We start from the raw sequence: 24,791 nt of genomic DNA, 5'->3' as shown, positions 1-24,791 counted from the left end.
GTTCGGTTTCTTTTTTAGTTAGCATGGTTAGTGTGCATCACCGTCAATCCATCTTGAATGGGGGGGGGCTATCGACTGCATTGTCAAAGAGTGGCTGAAAAGAAGAAAAGATTGGTCATTTTGCCAAAAGTTGGGAGGACACGTCCCCTCTGCCCCAGGATTGACGCCCGTGTTAGTGTGCTAGCCGCTTGTATTTATACAGGGGAAAGAAGAGCCACTGATCGCACACTAGCACAATTTGACATGAAATTACAATGAAAACATAACATGCAGGCAGATAAACCAGAGTAAAACTTCGGACATATATGCCTGTGCGGGGATTTGAACCCCAGACCTTCCGCTTGTCGGGAGGACGGTCTAACCACTAAGCTGTCCCTCAGTGTGTGTACATGTAGCTCAGTAGTTACTAGTACTCATGTTATGATAGAAACACTAGAGTTGCTGTCCTTTCACAATATTAAACGTAATTTATAATCAACTTCCAACTGCTGGGCAAGACCAATCTTGACTCTGTTGACTATGTCATCATCGTCATCGCAAATTGTTCCATATCCTCAATGAGCTACTCATTATCAGTGGCGGCGCTATGGGGGTGGGGAAGGCAGGGGAGGGGCATTCCCCCATATTTTCTTGCCCCCCCACACTTTTGAGGCAAAACTCCCAAAATCCCCTTTTTGCGGCAATTTTGCGGAAAATTTGCCAATTTTGCCCCCCCTGAAATTCACTCCCCGAAAAAATTCCTGGCGCCACCACTGCTCATTATAAAGTGGGAGGCATAACTGGCGCCATAACCAAACATTGAGAGCAATTGATCTAGTCTGGCACACCAGAATAATTCAATACGCCCGAGACTCTGGACGCGGTTGTTTATGCGATAATTTATTAGTTTTTCAAACAAAACGTCATGTACTATCTAATTTTATACTTAAAAGCGGTATCATGCTGATGTATACAGATGCTTTTTAGTCATTTTCAACTTTAATTTCCACATATTTACAACATTATTCACATTAAAATCATTTTTTAAAGCTTTTTCGGATATAAAATGTATCTATTTATGACAAGATTGGCGGCGCTATTTAGTTACTGCAAATTACCCTTTCAAGCTTTAATTACAAATAATTCCTTTTCTTTGTTGATGAAATATGTTTATAAAATATCTTTGTTACTTATTTCACCTATTCCATCTGTTTTATTGGCAGTATTGATTACCTACCCCTTCCAAATTGTGAAATATGATTTAGGATAAGTAGCGCCATCTATAGTTTGCATTTTCTTAATAATGAAGCAAATTCTATATACATCAAACAACCGTGGGACTCCATCTCCACAATAGCCTTGCGTACAGCTGATGGCACAACTTCTCTAATCCATTTCTGCCACTTCCAAAGAAAGTGCCCAACCAGCATCCTGAAGAAGGCTAATAATCGAATTCCTGATGGATGAGGAACACAAAGTGCTCCCTCCTGAAATTTTTAAGACCGTTAAGAAACCAGATATCACGTCATCTTCTCCACGTTGTAGAGCAAATTTAAAGACGGTTTTCATCATAGACCCGACAATATTCAAATGCTTACACCAGAAAGAAGTGCCAGCCTACCAAGATCTAGTGGCTGACTGCGAGAGCAAAGGATGGTCTTATTGGTCTACGTACTACTCCGCCGTAGAAGTATAATAGAAAGCAGAGGTTCTGTAACACATCGGTTATCGTCTTTCATCCTTTGGGCATCCCTAAAGGAAAGAATAAGGCTACATAGCTGATATAGACGAATCCAATTTCACGCATTCCTACACCTCAATGGCAGCCATTAGATGGGTCCCCGTCGGCTCCATTTCACCTAAAATGTGAAATGATGCACTGAAAACGAAACTTGGGGTGACTAACTAAGGAAAAGTTAGTTAAAACAATGTCAAGTACGACTAACCTGTAACTAATACGGCTGGACTGGACTAAACTATATGTTAGTAGGTCAGGATACACTAGGGACTTAACTATCAAAATACTAGTTCAACCTTGACCTACTAATATAATAAATTAGTTCAACTAGACCTACTAATGCTTACTAGGGACTCTACTAATATATTGGGGTGTACTAATGGGCTCTACTATCAAAAACGATGTCAAGTACGACTATTTTTTTTAATAGGGCATTCTGTACTAATGTTCGATTAGTTCAGCTGACTGAACTAGTCTGTGGAACTAGCCCAATTCTATAGCCCGGTAGAAGTGGTCGAAGATATGGAAACTTACGTTTTATTAACATTTTTTCCCAACCTTGTATTTTTTAATAACTTACAAACCGTTTTAGCATGGTTAGAATTTGAAAAATAGATTTGGCCCCGTTTTTCGAGCCCTGTTTTCTACTACACAAGGCGTGATGAAGGTTTCCACGAATTCGGCAACCATGGCAGCCTCAACCATGCATGCACAAACCCACGGTCCATGATCATGACATTTGTGTTCCGATTTACAATCTCATTTCAAATTCTAACGGTTTGTAAGTTATTCAAAAACAAGCTTGGGAAAAATGTCAATAAAACATACCTTTCCATTTCTTCGACCATTTCTAACGGGCTAGAATCGGGGCTAAAATGTCCATCTCAAGACGCTAGATGTGCTATGTCTACGGCTGCATCAGACTAGCTCTACTAGCTTTATTTGTCATAAGAGTCATGTCATGTGATCAAAAGGGCGGTAAATTCAACTTTAGTACAACCCTTGGTACGGTCCACAACCATGATTCGTTCTACCAATTCGTAAAGCCAGAAAAGTTAGTTGGACCGACTTTTGCGGTGCAACTAATTTTCACTTATTAGTAAAGTACCATAATTTGGCATAGTTCGGCATGTCCGTACTAACAATTTCCCTCACTGCATGCTGTACTAGCCAAGCATACTAGATGGACGTTTAGTCCGACATTAAAAACTAGTTTACCAGGGGAAACTAGTGGTCCTACTAAACAAAAGCTTAGTTCAGCTTACATAATACGAGTTTTTGTTTTCAGTGTGCGGCCGTGGAGGGTATTTTAAACTGCATTCTATCACCCGTGTTACACGTAGACAAAAGAAAGATGACAGTTTACAACACAAAAGAATCTAATATCGATTTTTAAGCGGCTTTAATCCACCCAATTGGGCAGTCACAACACCAGTTAGGTGCTGCGGGGACCCAAAAATGACCGACCAAATCCTGACCATGACTTGGCTCGTTGGATTCGTCTATAGCAACCGATATTGAACTCAGAGTGAGTTACATCATCATGATCATCTGGTCATGCAAAAGCTCAAAGACATTCAGACAGCTGGAGAGCTATAACAACAGCAATATGCGCCAGGATAAACTCACCAAAGTCTTGTCCCAAGATCGGAAACCTCAGAGCACACTTCGTATAACTAGGCCAAAAAATTTGTTGTGTTGCCCTCAATCGACCGACCCTAAATCCTGAAAAATCAGGGTCGCAATTTTTTTTTTTTTTTTTTTTGAATGATGATTTTTACAGATTTGTTCAAAAAATCAATGTTTTTCACTTAAAATTAATATTTTATTGAAAGACTAGTCTTAAATTCATCATTTAATATGTCTAACAAGTATCCAGAAGTCAAAATTGACAAATTTCCCCTAATTGAAGAAGCATTATTTAATATTTGAGGGGATTTTTTAAAAACTGAAGGTTTATAAAAAAAAATAATAAAAAAAAACATTCAAAGAATGACCAAGAGTGCTTATCTTATATTAAACACGGAACAAAATAGGCTCCGAAGGTAACATATGGTAACGGTGTTCTATCCAGTGGCGTAGCAGGGGCAAGGAGGACAGCTGCACTCTCCTGTCCTGTGAGAAGTCTTGCCCCCCCGTGGGATGGTGGCCGCTCTAAGTTTTGACCATTGTCGTCAAAGTTTTCCTCTCTGAAATTTGCCTTGCCCCCCCTTCTGAAAAAGTCCTGGCTACCCTACCAATGAACTATTTCTCAATAGCACTCTTCGTAGTTTTACACTATAATAGTCCAGCCTGTTGCCTTATCATCGTGGGTCGACCGTTGCAACGACTGCGGCTCTCGTCATTTATATGCTAAAGTATAAGCTCTTGTCTTTTTGTCTGCAATGTCGTTTTTTGTATTAAAGGATGTCAGGTCTTTATTCAGTTTTTCGATTGTACGAAGTATCGCCTGGAAAATAAATGAAGATTAACTTATTAACCCATCATTCCCACACCTCTGGCTGAGCACACTAATCTAGGCAGAGATATACTCTCTATACGACGTACGAATTTCCCTAAAGTCACCTTCACATAATGATGTATAGACTATGCCATAGTTGATTTTTGAGCTTTTTTGATAAATAAAAATATGATGAACGCATTCCGTTGAACTCAAAATTATACTAATGTTCATTATAATTAAAGCATTCAATAGTCAATGGTCATAAAAATTTAGTTTAGTACACCTATGCCTATGTTATTGAATGCAACATATCTTGGCATATTGGTTCACTTCAATACTGAACAACTCTGATTTTGGAATCTACCAGTTTATAGATCGCGAAAGCCCGAGTAAAAAAATTCTTGTGAAGCTAACAAACAGAGGGAGTACAATGTACGGTGACTGAAAAGATGAGATGTGAAAATCTATCGATTGTACACAAATTAATTACAAATCAGAGTTTTATGCTTAACTAAAGGTAATAGGAAAAGTATGCACAATGGGAAGTGGACTACGGAGGAGTCTAATGTATATAGGACTGCATATCTTAGAACGGATAAAAATAGGTTCCCATGGTGACAGCGCTGGTGTTCTACAAATAAATGAACTATTACTTTGTAGCAAATGGGTCAAATCACGTGGGACTTTTTCTGAAGAAAATGCATTAGATTGATTTGAGCTATTTTCTCAAAATTTAGATTTACGACGTATCATGCCAAGTAGTTTGCAAGTTTAATCTAGTTTCACGCACGCCTTTTATGTTTCTTTTGTGTTTCATATTTTCAAGGATGCTCCAAATCTAATGCACGATAATGCAACGTTAACTTGGGATTTTCAGGGCACAGGTGATTTTGTGAAATAAAAATGAGATGAATTTTTGTAAGTATTCGATGGATATCTAAATTCATCAGATTGGAAATCAATAAAGACCGTATTCAGCTACAAATCAAACCGGATGGAAAATGCAACTCGAATTAAATTGAATTTTAATCTATTTGAATAATTGATCTCAATCATAGGAAGCTAGCTAGAGAATACAATACATAAGAAAAAAACACGAATGATAGAAATGCACCGCCGAATGCGCACGAGAAAATGTTTGTGCAAAATGTCAAATCTCTCAATCACATGCCATTAGCAGATGGTGTTGGACTTTGAACGTGGTTGTTTGACATTCGAAATATATCGACTAAATTTCAGTCATGTCGGTATCACATAGCAAATTTAGTTACACTTAATGGTTCCATCTTCTCGCGTAGTTTTTCAATCATCTGGTCACTTGTTTCCTTGTTCGCACGCTCCCCTATTCACTCCCCACTCTTTCATTCTCTCACTCACCCCCAGATGATGGTGGATGCTATATCGCCATTTTGAGGTCGCCATTGGATTAACACATAATCATGAAATTTTCACAAACAATTCTAAATTTGTTATGTGGTGTCAAAGAAAAATTATGTTATTCTAAAACCGTTGGGGTTCGACAAAGTACCCCACTTCAATTTGTAACTGCTAAACGTGTATTTTGAATGGGGCTGTCAGCCTTGTATCTTCGTCAGCCTAGTACGTCACGTGTTGCGTGACCTATGCCGCCTGCTCACCCCAACCCACCCAACAACTCATATCACAACCCAAACGCCACCAACTCCACCTGCTGGTCCACCACATCATCATCATCATCATCATCATCATCATCATCATCATCATCATCATCATCATCATCATCATCATCATCATCATCATCAAGCCTAACCTTTTATCATGTTTATATTATGGCTTCATTGGCTTGTTCGTAACTGTTGTTTTGTGGTTATAAATTTGTAACATAAGGTATCAGGTAATGGTAAAACTACATTGATTGCATATTTGCACGCTCAATCAGACCGGGAAATAAATATACTATTTCTTTAGGCCTCGTTGTATTTCCACGAATACTCGCATTGTGCGTGCACGTCCAGGGTAATGTTAAGAAGAGATGACATCCGAAGATTAGACAGAAGGTAAAATAGAAGAAAGTACGTTTCTAGACTTGGCATGAACTCAATCATTCCTGACTCCATTATCATTTATATTATGTTACGGGAAGGCACGCTATGATCTCCCTAGCCGGACATACAGTTCAAGCAGCTATATATTGTCTTATTTGCAACGTTTTCAATTAGCTAACATACAATGGGGTGATTTAAATGCTAAGCCCCTATCCTGAAACTGTAGGCAACGTGGTGATTTAAATGCTAAGCCCCTATCCTGAAACTGTAGGCAAATTCAAAAGCCTTTATACATGTATTTTAAATTTGAAGACCGTGCGACCAATGTAATGTAATGTATTTTACATCGTCCCCAAAATATATTTTCGACGTCATAACCATGATAACATAGTACTAATTACTCGTGACTCGCGACTCGCGACATCATAGTTACAAACATAAACATCACATTACAATATTTGAATTGATATATTTACAACACGGTACAATCTTTGACTACGTTTAGGGAAACTTGTAAGGGACGTGCAACATGTTGACTAAATTATTTCTCTACTGCAGAAACACGATATCTTTACTTTTGAAGCAACAAATAATGAAATATATTTCCGTTGAACTCGTAATTTCGAAGCGAGGTGAAGATTTGCCCGTAGTTGTGGCTTATACTACATGTACTATATAGCACATACGGCAGAAGTGCCAGAATCTATATCCTGGGGAACCTTGAATCTATACAATAAGCCCGATCGGGGTACCTGTGACTGAAATGTATCTGTAGAATAGGCAAGTTATAATTTTGAAGGATGGTGTTGCGAGATTGTATTTCAAGCAAGATATAAATATGCCATGTTATCTGAGCCCCGTCCGAGCCGCAGTTGTTATCTTACCGGTAATTGGCCGAAACCGGCTGCAACAGGCTGCAACAAATTAAAACAATAAAAACAGAAGGAAAAAAAGAAGACAAATCGCAATAGAACATGGGCAGTGGATTGCAGATGACCCACGAACGTGACAAAACAAGAATGCATTTTTCCTTTCTTTTTTCCTGTTTGTTTTCTTAAAAGTTACATGGTGACCCTCGTAAATTTGATTCAAATAATACGTCATTTATTGATGTCACAATTTGTAAATGATATTTGGATCTCTAATTATTTTCAGATCATCTCCACTGCAGCCATTTGATTTGATTTGATTTGTTCGGGGTGTTTTTTTTTTTTGACAACCCTGGATAACCCAAGAAAGCCTCTATTGAAGCTTATTTCCATTGGGGTCCATTTGAACACCGGGGCGGGTTGGGAACAGTCAGGGGTTAACACCCTACTCTTTTCGAAACTGACTGCGAGATACATGTACAGGTATAGCTCTCTGTACACGGGACCGACGGCTTAACGTCCACCACCGAAGGACGGAGTACTTTCATGATTCATTTACCCAATTCTAAATGAAATCATGGGGAGAGCGGATGTCTGAATTTAATCTACAGATGTTGCCGATTAATTTCAGACATTTTTTTTCCAAGTCAATATCTCAGCAAATCTCCACCGCCGGGAATTGAACCCGGGACCTCATGCACTAAAGGCAAGTACCCTAACCATTAGACCACGCTCTAACCATTAGACCACGCATTCCTATGCAAAAAGCTTTTCTGTTGATTGAATAAGATCAATGAAATGAAACAAATCAATACATTTTATGTCAAATGTCACCACGTAAATTATCATTAGTATTATCTTTAAAGATCTTCATTGAAAAATGAATTGGTTATTGTTACATCAATCAAATTTGTCGTTGTTGCTTAAGTATGGTTTTCGTAAATTAATTTTAAGATAGTTGATGAAGTAGTGTGCTATCAGCAGTAGATAGTTGATGATGAAGTATGCTATACATTTTTTAAACTGTGCGATCAGCAGTAGATATACGAGCGTATAGTTGATGAAGTAGTGTGCTATCAGCAGAAAATAGTTGATGAAGTAGCAGTATGCTATCAGCAGTATAGAGTTGATGATGTAGTGTGCTATCAACAGTAGATAGTTGATGAAGTAGTGTGCTATCAGCAGTAGATAGTTGATGAAGTAGTGTGCTATCAGCAGTAGATATAGTTGATGAAGTACAATTTGTGCTATCAGCAGTATAGATAGTCGATGAAGTAGTGTGCTATCAGCAGTAGATAGTTAATGAAGTAGTGTGCTATCAGCAGTAGATAGTTGAAGTAGTAGTGTGCTATCAGCAGTAGCTATTTGATGAAGTAGCGTGTTATCAGCAGTAGATAGTTGATGTAGTGTTCTATCAGCAGTAGATAGTTGATGAATTACTGTGCTAACAGCTTAAGTAGTATACTATTAGTAGTAGATAGTTGATGACGTATTGTGTTATCAGCAGTAGATAGTTGATGCAGTAGTGTGCTATCAGCAGTAGGTAGTTGATGAAGTAGTGTGCTATCAGCAGAAAATAGTTGATGAAGTAGTGTGCTATCAGCAGTAGATAGTTGATGAAGTAGTATGCTATCGGCAGTAGATAGTTGATGAAATAGTGTGCTATCAGCAGAAGATAGTTGATGAAGTAGCAGTGTGCTATAAGCAGTAGAAAGTTGATGAAGTAGTGTGCTATCAGCAGTAGATAGTTGATGAAATAGTGTGCTATTAGCAGTAGGTAGTTGATGAAGTAGTGTGCTATCAGCAGTAGATATTTGATGAAGTAGTGCGTGATATCAACAGTAGATAATTCATGAAATAATGTACAATCAGCGGTAGATAGTTGATGACGTAGTGTGTTATCAGCAGTAGATAATTTATGAAGTAGTGTGCTATCAGCATAAGATAGTTGATGAAGTAGTGTGCTATCAGCGGTAGGTAATGGATGAAGTAGTGTGCTATCAGCGGTAGGTAATGGATGAAGTAGTGTGCTATCAGCGGTAGGTAATGGATAAAGTAGTGTGCTATCAGCGGTAGGTAATGGATACAGTAGTGTGCTATCAGCGGTAGGCAATGGATGAAGTAGTGTGCTATCAGTGGTAGGTAATGGATGAAGTAGTGTGCTATCAGCGGTAGGTAATGGATGAAGTAGTGTGCTATCAGCGGTAGGTAATGGATGAAATAGTTTGCTAGTGTGCTATCAGCGGTATAGGTAATGGATGAAGTAGTGTGCTATCAGCGGTAGGTAATGGATAAAGTAGTGTGCTATCAGCGGTAGGTAATGGATAAAGTAGTGTGCTATCAGCGGTAGGTAATGGATGAAATAGTGTGCTATCAGCGGTAGGTAATGGATGAAATAGTGTGCTATCAGCGGTAGGTAATGGATGAAGTAGTGTGCTATTAGCGGTAGGTAATGGATGAAGTAGTGTGCTATCAGCATAAGATAGTTGATGAAGTAGTAGTATGTGACCACAGCTTATCCTCAATCAAGTAGTGAGATAACATAAAGTTGACGAAGTAATGAGAAGCGTGGCACACTAGTTAAGGCCTTTGCCTTTGATGCGAGTGGTCCCGGGTTCAAATCCCCTCAAGACCAAAATAAAAACCAAATCCGCTCTCCCCGTGGCTCATCTGAAAAAGGCGATGAAGGTGACCCATATGCCCTTAATACAATCTGTTTCGATTATCATGATTATAGTAACACGCCCGATTGTTGCCTGTCTTGTATTTATTTTTATCCCATACCCAAATACAAAAGTTAAAGAAGTGTCACCTTTAAAAAGACGGAATTGATTAGTTTATAAATGGATGTCGTGTTTCATAATAGCTTTGCCTAAAAATAGAGTATTTTTTCCCATAATTATGAGCTAAGATCATTGACATTCAAAATTAAATAACAAAAATAACGATAACAATAATATTTCCCGGTAAAAATCTGACTATATCCATAAAGATGAATCCAGGTCTCTTTACACAAAGGAGATATTGAAACCATAGCTCTCACGCTTTTTTCCTCTTCACCTCTCCATCCCTCTCTATCTTCCTCTCTCTCTTTCTTCCCTATTCTCTCTCACCGTCTCTCTCACTGCCTTTCATCTGATTGTTAGCGTTACACAAGAAATCACGATGGTTGGACAATCTCATACAAATTTGTTTTGGCATATAGCGCACTGACATGTAAGGTAAGTACAAATATAGGAAGGTAGCGAACGATAATACAGAGTACCTGGATATCACCCGTAAGGGGAAAATAAATGAAATACATATTATTTTTCTGCCGAAAGCAGTATGTATTCGAATTGGAACATGAAACACGACTATTGGGCGAAATAATGGCCGGATTGCCATGACAAATCATTCTGTCAAGTACATTTGGGCTACGTTTTCCATGTTGCCACGAAGTTCTTACAGTACAAAATGCTCAATGAGTCTGCATTTCGGGCTAATGAATTATGCATTAGAAAAAAAAAAATGACAGGGACGGTCATAAATTCTTTATACGGGGTTGTAGTAAAATGTTTGCCTTGAAGAGTGATTATAAAAATGTTTGACTTGATTCTGGACTTTGAAAAGAATATAAAGCTTTGAATGTGTAAAGTTTTTATTGTTTTAAAGAAGTTAATCTGAAATAAGGTATCTGTGAAGGATTTTAGGGATATTTAAAGGGCCTGCACCCGCCGTCTTACAAAAATGTCGAATTTTTTGTAAACGGTAGCTAAATAGTTCAGCCTGAGACGAATATTTAGGGGGAGATCGGGGCAAAGTGGAACACGGGGCAAAGCGGAATCATCAGTCGGCTGCGGAGCAGGTGACTACAAGCTCCTATCTTTGGCTGCATCCTTTTTGTACTTTGTGTACTTAACCCTCTATCTTTTTAACCAAATATCCCACAGAGTCGTGCGATATGTCAAACTTTTCCTCTGGTCATAAAGAACAAAAAGTCAGTGGTCACATCTCTGTAGGATCATTGGTTGATGAGATATAGTCACTTTTTTCTACTTTGTGCATTTAACCCTCTATCTTGTTAACCAAATATACCACAGAGTCGTGCGATATGTCATACTTTTCCTCTGGTCATAAGGAACAAAAAAGTCAGTGGTCGCATATCTGTAGGATCATTGGTTAACGAGATATAGTCACTTTTTCTACTTTGTGCATTTAACCCTCTATCTTTTTAACCAAATATACCACAGAGTCGTGCGATATGTCAAACTTTTCCTCTGGTCATAAGGAACAAAAAAGTCAGTGGTCGCATTTCTGTAGGATCATTGGTTTATGAGATATAGTCACTTTTTTCTACTTTGTGCATTTAGCCCTCTATCTTTTTAACCAAATATACCACAGAGTCGTGCGATATGTCATACTTTTCCTCTGGTCATAAGGAACAAAAAAGTCAGTGGTCGCATATCTGTAGGATCATTGGTTAACGAGATATAGTCACTTTTTCTACTTTGTGCATTTAACCCTCTATCTTTTTAACCAAATATACCACAGAGTCGTGCGATATGTCAAACTTTTCCTCTGGTCATAAGGAACAAAAAAGTCAGTGGTCGCATTTCTGTAGGATCATTGGTTTATGAGATATAGTCACTTTTTTCTACTTTGTGCATTTAGCCCTCTATCTTTTTAACCAAATATACCACAGAGTCGTGCGATATGTCATACTTTTCCACTGGTCATAAGGAACAAAAAAGTCAGTGGTCGCATATCTGTAGGATCATTGGTTGATGAGATATAGTCACTTTTTTTTTTTTTTTGCATTTAACCCTCTATCTTTTTAACCAAATATACCACAGAGTCGTGCGATATGTCAAACTTTTCCTCTGGTCATAAGGAACAAAAAAGTCAGTGGTCGCATTTCTGTAGGATCATTGGTTTATGAGATATAGTCACTTTTTTCTTTTTTGTGCATTTAGCCCTCTATCTTTTTAACCAAATATACCACAGAGTCGTGCGATATGTCATACTTTTCCACTGGTCATAAGGAACAAAAAAGTCAGTGGTCGCATATCTGTAGGATCATTGGTTGATGAGATATAGTCACTTTTTTTCTACTTTGCGCATTTAACCCTCTATCTTTTTAACCAAATATACCACAGAGTCGTGCGATATGTCAAACTTTTCCTCTGGTCATAAGGAACAAAAAAGTCAGTGGTCGCATATCTGTAGGATCATTGGTTTATGAGATATAGTCACTTTTTTCTACTTTGTGCATTTAGCCCTCTATCTTTTTAACCAAATATACCACAGAGTCGTGCGATATGTCATACTTTTCCTCTGGTCATAAGGAACAAAAAAGTCAGTGGTCGCATATCTGTAGGATTATTGGTTAATGAGATATAGTCACTTTTTTCTACTTTGTGCATTTAACCCTCTATCTTGTTAACCAAATATACCACAGAGTTGTGCGATATGTCAAACTTTTCCTCTGGTCATAAGGAACAAAAAAGTCAGTGGTCGCATATCTATAGGATCATTGTTAATGAGATATAGTTACTTTTTTGTACTTTGTGCACTTAACCCTCTATCCTTTTAACCAAATATCCCAGAGTCGTGCGATATGTCAAACTTTACCTCTGGTACGTGAAGACGGCCCGATTGGCGCGAGGTTCATATTGGTGCGTATGCACCAAATATGTATCTTGTAAACCTTAAATTTTGCCTTGCCTTCCTTCGTAATCCTGATTGGGCCACAAAAAAATGTGTTCCACTTTGCCCCGGTCTCCCCTATACTAGGTATATTCGTCTCGGGCTGTCTCCGGTTTTAAGCATCGCTCGATGGGTTAAGCTTTACTGATTTTCTTTATTCTAATACTAGTATATTGTAAAAAACCAAGTAGCTGTGGTGTTAGCTCAATATGCTAGGAAAATATTATAACCGATGACTTCATGTTCACTTTGGCTAAATCAGCTGTATTTTTGCTGATAAGGGTGCATAAATTAGCATTCGACATGTTGGAGAAATTCGCGTCAACTGTTTCACTATTGAAGTAGTAGCACTGACAACGTTCTTCTTCTTCTTCTACCGGTGAGTACATTCCTCTCTTCGAGAGTATCGCCGTACACACGACGAAATGATTGCAAATTTACACATTTGTAATCATTTTGACCACAAAATATGATGTGAAAATACCGGGAAAAATACAGGTACCCCCGGGTAGGCCTAAGCAATGAGAACAAGTCCTCAAACATTTGAAATTTGTAGCGTTACTATTATGTATGCCAGGCAAACCTTAGTTAACACATTTGCTAGTCAGCCAAATTCGCCAAGAACACAATACATATATTTACATAGAAATATAAAAGAACTGGCCGGTCAAGGAAACCTACATAAATATGTTGTCTATACTTCACTTAACCCAAATATATGATTTTTTATGGTGATAAGTCACTCGCACATGGAATTTTAGAGGGATTTTGATAGCAGTTCCATTAAAAAAGCTGCTATCAACATGAGGTCTAAGATCTAGAAACACCACCGAAATGCTTTTTTTTGGAATTTTGCTAGATGAATCTTTTTGATGAAAGTCAATCTTTGACAAGATGTAACTTTACTATGGAAAGTGCTATGAAAAAAAGGTTTTCAGTTTTGGCTTTCTTTTATACTCAAGGGCTTTAATTTGATATATAAAATGATGCAGTTTGATGGCAAATTTGAATTCACCTGGCATACCTACTTACTACAACCTGAGGCTGAGACTTTTGAATGAACGCAGGTTTCAACAGCTGCACTCGATCCAACCGCGATCGTATATCGCGTATTTCAAACTACAACGCGAACGCACGACCTTGGATACAATGCTAACCCACACCACTCCACGCCATACATAAATTCTCCCAGTCACATTTCCCCAATATGAAATTTTAAAAAAAAGTTAAATTTTAATATTACTTCTATTAAAGTTTGGCAGAGGCGGGGTTCGAACTCACGGCGCCACCACGCCGCTTTGGATATGCTCTATGAGCCTAGCGCCTTAGACCACTCGTCCACTTGTCTTGATGGAATCCATTTGAAACTTATTTGAAGATATAATCGCAACTTCAATATAGGCCTACCACGTGACAAGCAAAAGCAGAAAACGTACCATATTTTGGAATTTTATTTGCCTAAAAACATTAATGTGTATTAATAGCGCTCAATTGTTGTTAATCCGACAATAATAAATGATAAATGCGCGTCTATATGGACAATACATTATATCGATTTTGACATGTGCTCGCACGGTGTCAGTACATTAGCATGGTCAGTAAAATACTATAGAGGAACCTACCATTTTTCTTGTATACACGTTCGATGTTTTTATCAATTACATAAAAATCCATTTTAGACCCCAAATGTTTCTTCGGGAAATAAAAGATTAGAATACCATAAAAACGAAACAGTAATCTTTTGCCGGGTCTAATGTTATTTATACATAGAATTTTTAACGTTTTTTCTATCCTTATTCTTGCTGAATTAAAAAAATATTTTGGCGTATATAAAATTGAAATAAAATTCTCTGCCTCATAAACGACCTCAAATGTGCCACATTTGGGTATCACGAATAGTTATATATGATGTGCAGTTAATATTCATATTTTCTTTTATACAGAGGATGCTTCAGTTTTGACAGGAAAAATATTTTCTTGAAAACCCTCTCACTCGGTTATTTCAAAACAGTAACCACGCTTCCCTAGAATGTGCAATAATTTAGCATTAAAATTTTTCTTATTCTAACAGCAAGCGTTTCTAGAATGAATTATGGCGAAATGTGGTGTAATGCTAACCAATCACGAGTGCATTCCCAGACAAACGAGCACCTAGACCAGTGACTTTGACTCGCGTAGTGAAGCGGACACTGCTTAGCAACGACTTTGACACGGACGCATACCTGGGCGCAAGCAAGCAGATATGTTCGCGTCTACGGAACATGTTGTATTTGATGCGAGCGATAATGGCGCTGGAATCACACAAACCAGCGTGCCTTTCTCTCCAGTCGCGTGTACAGAACATGTTGCATTTGACACGAGTGATAATGGCGCAGCAATCACGCAAAGCGCGTCTTTCTCTCCAGATATGAACGGTTTTTTTCTCCGCGTCCGACCAACCGACCAAAATCACCTTGGATACGTGGCTTCACCTACTGCCCTGGTTAGGGATGGGCACTCATAGGTCTAGGTGGTATGTCTATGAGTGCGTTGGCATGGTTGGATTCACTTCCGCGATACTCACACACAATCGCACACGCTGGCGTATATCGCGCAGTGTACGCAAAATTCGTCACGCTATTGAAAGTTCATTCAATTGGAATTCCCTCAGCCGAATTCCTACTGAAGACATAAATCATCTACACATGTCAGATGTATATATTGTATTAGCAAATATCCACAAAAGCATTCATTATAAATTTATTTTGATGATTTGTCATATTTTATGCCATATATTATATCCTTAAAACTAACCGGTGGATTTGCGAACAATTTGTCGACATAAATGACGTTATTTTTAGTAATATGCAGACGAATGGCCAAATTACCTGTTGTGATAAATTTATCTGTACAAATTGTCGCACTCTGAGTGACATATGGTACGGTATATTTGCAACCCTGCTGTGGATATGTGAACAATTTGTCGACATAAATGACGCTTGCGGAGAAATTATTAGAAAAAAAAGGGTTTTTTTGCCTAGGCCTGTCCTAGGCCTATATATGCTAGGTATGATCATCAAATTTCGAAGTAGCCTTTTTAGTACTTTTTTTGGTCCTAGTGACAACCCTGCAAGTAGGATATTTCACATTGAAATTGTTTTGTTTAGAAAGGTGATTATTTAACTTGGGCAAATGTATTTTTCCCAATTCTGTGACCATCATTGATGGTACGTTACAATGAATACCTGTACAAAAAAGCAAGTACCCATTATGCAACATTTTTCAGCACAGCAATCAATTTTACAGAAAAGAGATTTTATTTGAAAAAATCTTACTATCACTTCTGCTGTATAAAGGTGTACCAATTGACACTTTTTGACTTTCAACCTTAAGTTTCTGGTGTCCAAATTTCAATTTTTTGTATTTCCTACACAGTTATTAAGCTATTTCTGTGGTCACAAGTTGGGAGTTGAAGGAGGCCCTCTATTATATATAAGCATCCGGGGCTCATGATACGTGATTATAGCCTAGTTTCCTTGTGTGTAGCCTCAGTACGAAGGCTACAGCATCAATGTATTGAAAAATGCAGGGTCCATCGATCATGTCAGTAAATGAATAGGGCCTAGGCCTATTTTGTTTTGGGACTGATTATTCGGACTACCACCCGGCATGCAGGTATTCCTACATTAAATACAACAGAATTATTACCATTGCAAGATGGCTTAAAGCTAGCATTTCAAGTATCTCTTATAAGCTAATAACAAATGGTTCCCGCTGGAATCTCTTGAGGCATTGTCTTTTTTAAAGACATTTCTTGTTTAATCCAACTTTTATCAGCTGTTCTTAATGTTAGTTTTGATTAACTGAAATTGGAGATTAAATCAAACAAAATCATAATGGGATTGATACAATCCCTTTGATTAGACAAAATATTTTGGTTAAAAGTAGCGTATGCAAAATTCATAATTAAAACTAAACTTGTGGTTCAAAGGAACTTGAAAGTATTTAGCCAGCAAAAAGAAAGCCGTGCTTAGTAGTCAATACAACGGAATGTTTCAAGGTCAAAATTGCTCTTCTTTTTATTCACTTTATATAAATAACCAATATCTAAAATCCCATCTTGCAGAAAATATCACAGCACGGCTCAATCTAATCATTTCATCAACTCTCCCCTTGGACCAGATTGGACAAGTTACTGTGGCTCACAACTTGTCCGGCAACATAATAGCTATAGGGCCTACGTTTCTACGAATAAGGCGTCCGTCTAGAGATCGGAAGGTCGTGGGTTCGATTCCCATGCCGGCATATTCCCATTTGTTGTCTTGTTTAATTGTAACACTTTGGGTTGGTAAACAGTTCATTCTTTATGATGGTCGGTTTTTTCTCCCAGTTAAGTACATATCATTTAGATTTATAAAGTTTACTCCGAGGGCTGTTAAATGTCATAAATGTCAAAAATGGTAGAGAAAATTCATATTTAGATGCACTAAGTAAAGCTAAGTGAAAATTTCAGGGTGGTGTACAAGTTCATTATGGTAATAATAGTGTGGTTCTCCAGAGAAACTGCACTCTCGCGAAATGGATCGGAACAAAGCATAATGAAAACGACGATTATTTTCAATTTGCAGGCAAAAATAGGTTAATGTGCCTATCTGACACAAATGGATTCAATCACTTGGGATTTATTCTGTTCTGAGGGAAGTATTGGATTGATTTTTCTCAAAATTTTGATGTGTCCAAGTTGTGTCGTTTTAAATGTCACCTACGTCTATCATGTTTCTTTTGTATTTTCATGGATGCACCCTATCTACTGCATGTGCATCATAATGCATTGTTAAGTTGGGATTTTCAGGCCACTGGCAATTTTTAATGAATTATTATCAGTGTTTGATGGATATCTAAATTTATCAGATTGAAAATCAATTTATAAGAATCCTCAGCGACAAATCTAAATATTGTTTCAAACAGATTGAATTCTAATCTATTTGAATCTTAACTTAGATTATATTGCTTAGACCCCAATACCCACTAAACCACACCCATACACCATCGCCGCCACTACTATACCACCACCTCCACCACCATTATCACATAACCGTTTAGGTACATGGCTTGTGCGTCACCTTTGTTTTGTCAGATAATAAATTTCTAGTATGAGGTATTAGATGTTTGACTTCATAACATGAGGGCTAATTACTCGTGATTCATGACGTCATATATTACCGGGTATTAGTTACAAATGACACATATAAACGTCACATTTGATTTAAAACTGGATATTATTTACAACACAAATGTTTATGCATGATATATATGGTTTTTACGGAAACTTCTAAGGGACATTCGGCATGTTGACCAAATTACTCTATTGTAGATACACGGTACCTTGACCTTTTTAAGTAACAAGTAAAATTCTGTGTTTTAATTCGAAGTTCTGAAGTAGTTCATAGTTCTGGCTTATAGTATACGCCAGAACCTATCATGGGGAATCTTCAACCTATATACAACAAGCCACATCGAGGTATCTGTAACTGAAATATATATGGTAGTATAAGCAAGTTATAATTTTGAAGAACGGTGTTGCGAGATTGTATTCCATGCAAGATATAAACATGCCATGTTATCTGAGCCCCGTCCGAGTAGCTGCTGTTATTCTAGCGTCGATCATCAAAATAAGTAAAAATTATAACCAGGAAAAAAAAGCACAAAGAACGGTTACGGAAACCATGGTATTTTTTTTCCGTTTTTCCTGTTTGTATCTAAATCCCGTCCCAGCCGTCGTTGTTATTCTAGCGTCGATCAGCAAAATAGGTAGACGTTTTAACCATGAAAAAAGAACAATGAACGTTTACGGAAACCATAGTTTCTTTTTTCTTTCTTTTTTTCCAGTTTGTTTTCGCTCTCCCAATTTGGATTCAATATAACGTCTTTATTTATTGATGTCACAGTTTATGAATGATATCTGTATCGCTAATTGTTTTAATGTTCTCTCGGCACTGCAGCTATAGAATCGCGTTTCCTAATATGTAAAAGCTTTCTGATTATTAAGCTATTTCAACCCTTGAATTTGTTATTGTATCTACGCAGGACATGAGGATAAAAAGCTGTCTTGGTTAGGGAAAATACCCGAAAGAAGCAAACAAGAAGAGACTAAGAAGCAAGTAGCATTGGCATTAAATCGTATGCATAGCTTAATAACCTCAACATTTATGAAAACATTTGATCAGTTTAGTCAGGTTTGCTCCTACTCCTGAAGCAGTGCTAAGCGAATCGAGTCCTTTCTCTGATTTTCTCTGAGAAGATTTGAAGGTTTCCATACATAGAGCTCTCTTTGTTATAGGGGTTTCTAGTGTAACAGCCGTCCAGCCCTTTAGAAAATTAAATTGGATTCACATCCATGTTTTAAACATTAGTACACCTTAGTTGCTCATATTTTTAGAATTAAAAGGCTTAGAAATTGCACTTTTAAACTCGCTCTTGATCTCGACAAGATGCAATGATAACTGTTCAAACCACACTACTTCACCAACTATCTTCTACTAATATCACGCACTACTTCACCAACTATCTTCTACTAATATCACGCACTACTTCATCAACTATCGTCTGCTGATAGCGCACTATCGACAGCTGATAGCACACTGATAGCACACTACTTCGTCAACTATCTTCTGCTGATAGCACACTACTTTATCAACTATCTACTGCTGGTAGCACAATATCGACAGCTGATAGCCCAACTATCTTAATACTAATTACGGCGTGTCCGTCCGTCCGTCCTCTGTCCGCGCGCTATCGCGTTCGCGTCCCGCGAGTTTCGCGTTCACGCGGTGCACTATCGCGTGCTCGCGGTGCGCTATCGCGGAGTATCAACGGGAGTGTGCGCGGAGTACAGTCCGCGCATCGGAAAAGCATTACAGTGTGACTAACAGGTGCATCTCATCGGACCAATAATTATAGGCCTTATTTTCAACACATATTTCAATATTAAGATACCGAACACGTGCACACACCAAACACGTGCATGTAGGCCTATTTTCTTATGAGAACATGACTATTTCCGGAAGGCCTATGAACCGTTTTTGCGTTCACGTTTCTCGCGATTGATTTCATTACTTTAGTAACGGCCTATATCCACGTCCAGATACTAATTTCGGTTTCTCTAAATGTGGTAACAGGGCAGGGCTTGGAAGAGGCGAATGATTGGTTTCAGATTATGGGTAGGCCTACCGAAGTAAGCATCACACCTTTAAAACAAACAGAGTTGATTAAGTTGTGTCTTGGGTCTTGATCATTGAGAGACGCATTTCTTAGTAGTTTAAAAAGTCAGGGCAGGTATATGGGTAACGAGTTTGGGTAATTAGAAATAGGCCTATCACGAGAAGCGCCCGACCCGAGAACCGCGAAATCTAGTCTTCTACTAATATCACGCACTACTTCATCAACTATCGTCTGCTGATAGCACACTATCGACAGTTGATAGCACACTGATAGCACACTACTTCGTCAACTATCTACTGCTGATAGCACACTACTTTACCAACTATCTTCTGCTGATAGCTCACTACTTCATCAAATACACAGTAAAGTATCACTTTAATATCAAAACAAAATATACAAAAAGGAAGAAATGGGGTTCATGTTAATGGGTCAGTAGCGAACATCCATATTTACATGCATTAAAAACTCCGGATTATAGGGTTCATTCTGGGGATAGTATATTGGTTCTCTGGCGACTCTGCACGCGTGAAATGGATCGGAACAAAACATGATGGGAACGACGATTATTTTCACTTATTTGCAGGCAAAAATAGGTTAATGTGTCTATGTGACACAAATGGATTCAATCACTTGGGATTTATTCTGTTCTAAGGAAAGTGTATTGGATTGATTTTTCTCAAAATTTATATATCTATCATGCCAAGATGTGCCAAATTTGTATCGTATTAAAATGTCACATACGCCTCTTTTATATTTCTTTTGTATTTTCGTATTTTCAAGGATGTACCCTTGATCGACAGCATGTGTATCATAATGCAACGTTAAGTTGGGATTTTCAGGCCACTGGTGATTTTTAGAAAGGAAAAATTAGATGAACTAGCGGTCACCCGTCTTTCGCGGTTCGTAAATAAATGCAATTTTACAAATGCATCACCACCCTCCGAGTTTTTATTGCGAACAATTTTACCAACTCCCTAATTTATTACCGATTGATCATTCGTTTCATTTAATTCATTTTAGTCAACTTCTTCTTTGTTGCCCCCACCCCCGTGTTGCCCCCTATCCTCCCGTTTTTTTCCACTGTTCCCCCTCTGCCTCATATCTGTCCCTAGTAATTATCATGGTTTTAGTACTTCTTCCTATACTCAACTGCTACAAAAGTTGTGAATGTGAAACATATCGCCAACCCATGGCACCCATGCACTCTCCTCACTCATTTTGATTTTCCCGTGTTTATTATTCCCCCTTGCTTGAGAGGCAGCGTGTTGATACGCGATGTTGCGAGATGACGCGAACTAAATGATACGCGTTGACGCGGCGTGTTGATACGCGAAGACGCATAATTTTTATGTTTGGCGCGATGTAGTTGTTAGGTGGACATAGTAACTGATGCTCACTATTTTGAGGTCCCTGGATATTTTTTAAGGTATTTTTGCTAATTTTTAGACTTTAATCACTAAGATTGAAAAAAATGAGGTGAATATGCAGCGTAACTCGGTAAATGATTAGGTTTGCAAAAGTGAAATTTGCAGTTGCGTCACCTCCGTTCGAGTTTTTATCCCGAAAAGTTTTGCAACTCGGTAATTTGTTATAGACTAGCGGGACACCCGCGCTACGCGCGGGTCCCCGCTAGATGAGTAAATGGGAGCGTTCACTATAACAGGAAGAATTACTGAACAGGTAGAATCATCGAAAAGATACATTTTATTTATATTATAAATCTGTCTCTTCTTACATTTCCTTTTTTTTCTTTCTTTTCAGTTTCTTCTACGACGTACATGGGGCTATTTTGTTCCCATTAAAAAAAAAATTGCTGCCTAGCTTGTGATTTTCCGTTTACATGTTATTTATTTATTTAAGCCCGTTCCCATTTTTTTTTTCTAAATCTGTTATTTGTTACATTCTGATTTATTTGCTTCTTTTTTTTCTTACATTTCCCGATTAGATTCTTTCCTTCTTTGTTTCGTTCCCGTTTCATCTAGTTACTTTAACCCGTTGGCCTATTACTCGTACCTGTACCTCTTTTGTCATGTTAATTTCATTTTTCTTTATAGTAGGTCTACCGCTTCATTTTGTTTATACAACACACATATTTTTCCCGTATACGTCCTCTCATAGCGTGTATGCGGACGTGTTCATCGTTATCATAATCCCGTGACCCGTCCATGTACCTTTTTACCCTTTAATTTTTATTTATTTTTCCTTCTTTCTGTATTATCATGTCCACTGGTCTCTGGCTCGCAAGTCGCGTGGCTCTGCGCCGTTTACGCGCGCATTGGCGTAGTGCGCATTACGCTCGCACGCCGGCGCGCTGCCTGCCAGCTGCATTGACGCGCAGACTGACAACTGATTTTCATAACAAAAACCCCGTTTTTACCCATATTTTCAGCCAATTCTTGACCGATTTCAACCAAATAAAGTCGAGGCAATTTCCCGTATATTCCTCGATCTCCCGTATGAATTTGGCGACATTTGGATCGAAACTGACGGAGCCTTTTACATAAACCACATAGATACATACATACATACATACAACATTCCCCTATTTATAGTAAGACTAGCGGGATACCCGCGCTTCGCGCGGGTCCCCGCTAGTGAGTAAATGGGAGCGGTCACTATGACAGAAAGAATTACTGAACAGGTAGAATAATTGAAAAGGTACATTTTATTTATTTAAATCTGTCTCTTCTTACATTTCCTTTTTTTTTTCTGCTTAGCTTGTGATTTTCCGTTTCCATGTTATTTATTTATTTAACTCCATTCCCATTATTTTATAAATGTGTTATTTCTAACATTTCCCTTTTAGCTTCTTTTTTTATTTGCTGCTTGCGATTTCCCGTTTCCATGTTTTTTATTTAATTCTGTTCTCATTATTTTAGCTTCTTTTTTTCGTACATTTCCTGAATGATTTCTTTCCTTCTTTGTTTCGTTCCCGTTTCATTTAGTTACTTTAACCCGTTGGCCTATTACTCGTACCTCTTTTGTCATTTTAAATTTTCCATTTTTCTTTATAGTACCGCTTCATGTTATTTATACAACACACATTTTTTCCCTACGTCCTCTCATAACGTGTATGCGGACGTGTTCATCCGTTATCATAATCCCGTGACCCGTCCATGTACCTTTTTGTCTTTTATTTTCTATTTATTTTTCCTTCTTTCTATATTATCATGTCCACTGGTCTCTGGCTTGCAAGTCGCGTGGCTCTGCGCCGTTTACGCGCGCATTGGCGTAGTGCGCATTACGCACGCGGCGCTGACGCGCTGCCTGCCAGCTGCAGTTTTTCATAACAAAACCCCGTTTTTACCCATATTTTCACTGTTTTTGCAGCCAATTCTTGACCGATTTCAACCAAATAAAGTCGAGGCAATTTCCCGTATATTCCTCGATCTCCCGTATGAATTTGGCGACATTTGGATCGAAACTGACGGAGCCTTTTACATAAACCACATAGATACATACATACAACATTAGCCTATTTATAGTAAGATTCCCGGATGAATCACTAAAATAAAGTGTTCGATGGATACCTTTATTCATTAGATTGAAAATCAATCTATAAGACTCTGCTTCTGGATGGAAAATTTATGGATGGAAAATTTAATTCGAATTAGATTGAATTTTAATTTATTAGATTGAATAATTTAGTCTTAATTCACAAATGTCTCTCATCTCAATCATAGGAATTTGTGACGTGGCATATCAAAAAGAGACACTTTTGGGCAGGTTATCAATTTTGAGTGTTTTACATATCTTAAATATAGAGATATTTTGCTCCATAACGCCGTTTTCCCCAATGAAATCGGACATTCCTAAGCGAAGATATTGAGTTCGTAAGTTATGGTATTATAAAATTGGAAATTGAGATATCGGCCTTTAAACATAATTATTGACAATGTTGAGAGTAGGAATTACCTTGAAAATGTCTCATAAAATACACGATGCCAGTTATATTCCGGTCTGAAACTATCAGACAATATTTCAAACATTAACATCACAAATTTGCAACAAACCCAAATAGTGAAAAAAATTAACCCCGGGCAGATTTTTTTTAGCTATTTCTCCATTTACGATCCTGCTCAAAGGTGTCTCCTTTCGATATACCACGTTACATTTAGAGAATACAATGTGTTCATAAAACATTAATGATCGAAATGCACCACCAAATGTACGCCAGAAAATGTTTTTAGAAAATAATGTCAAAGCTCTTATGACAATAAAATTAACAGATGTTGTTGGGCTTTGAACCCTATTGTTGAAACTCGAAATATCTCAACAAGATTTTAGCATGTCTGTACATGTATCATAGAGTAAGGGATGAAATCAAAACTCGACCGGCGGTTGACCGCAGGTTGCGTCCGTTCTCACTCGGTCGCCCAGTCTAATTACTTTAATGTCCTCTCAATCTGCACCACAGCCATAGAACCGTATTCCCTATGTTAAAGCTTTTCTGTTGATAGAACTAGTTCACACCTGGATCTTAATGAAATCAAACAAATCAATGCATTTTATGTCATTTGTAACCACTTAAATTATCATTAATGTTATCTTTAAAGATCTTAATGAATTCGTTAATGGCAGAACAATCTGAGACAAAATTTGCTTGTCAAAACCGATAGCGCACTGGCCAGGTAAGTACAAATAGAAAGGCAGCGAAAGACAATACAGAATACCTAGATGTCACTTATAAGAGGCCGGGAGATGTCTATTTAATAGTTGTCTTAATAAAATACGGGTTATTTGATAGCATGCAGAGTTTATTTTTACTTTCCAGATTATTTACAAGTTGGATATTAAAGCAAACAAAATCATCCTGGGATTATAATCGTTTGGACAGAATGCTCTGCTTA

Source organism: Amphiura filiformis, chromosome 4 (assembly GCF_039555335.1).
Source record: "Amphiura filiformis chromosome 4, Afil_fr2py, whole genome shotgun sequence".
Taxonomy (NCBI): Eukaryota; Metazoa; Echinodermata; class Ophiuroidea; order Amphilepidida; family Amphiuridae; genus Amphiura; species Amphiura filiformis.
This window is presented reverse-complemented; position numbering follows the sequence as displayed.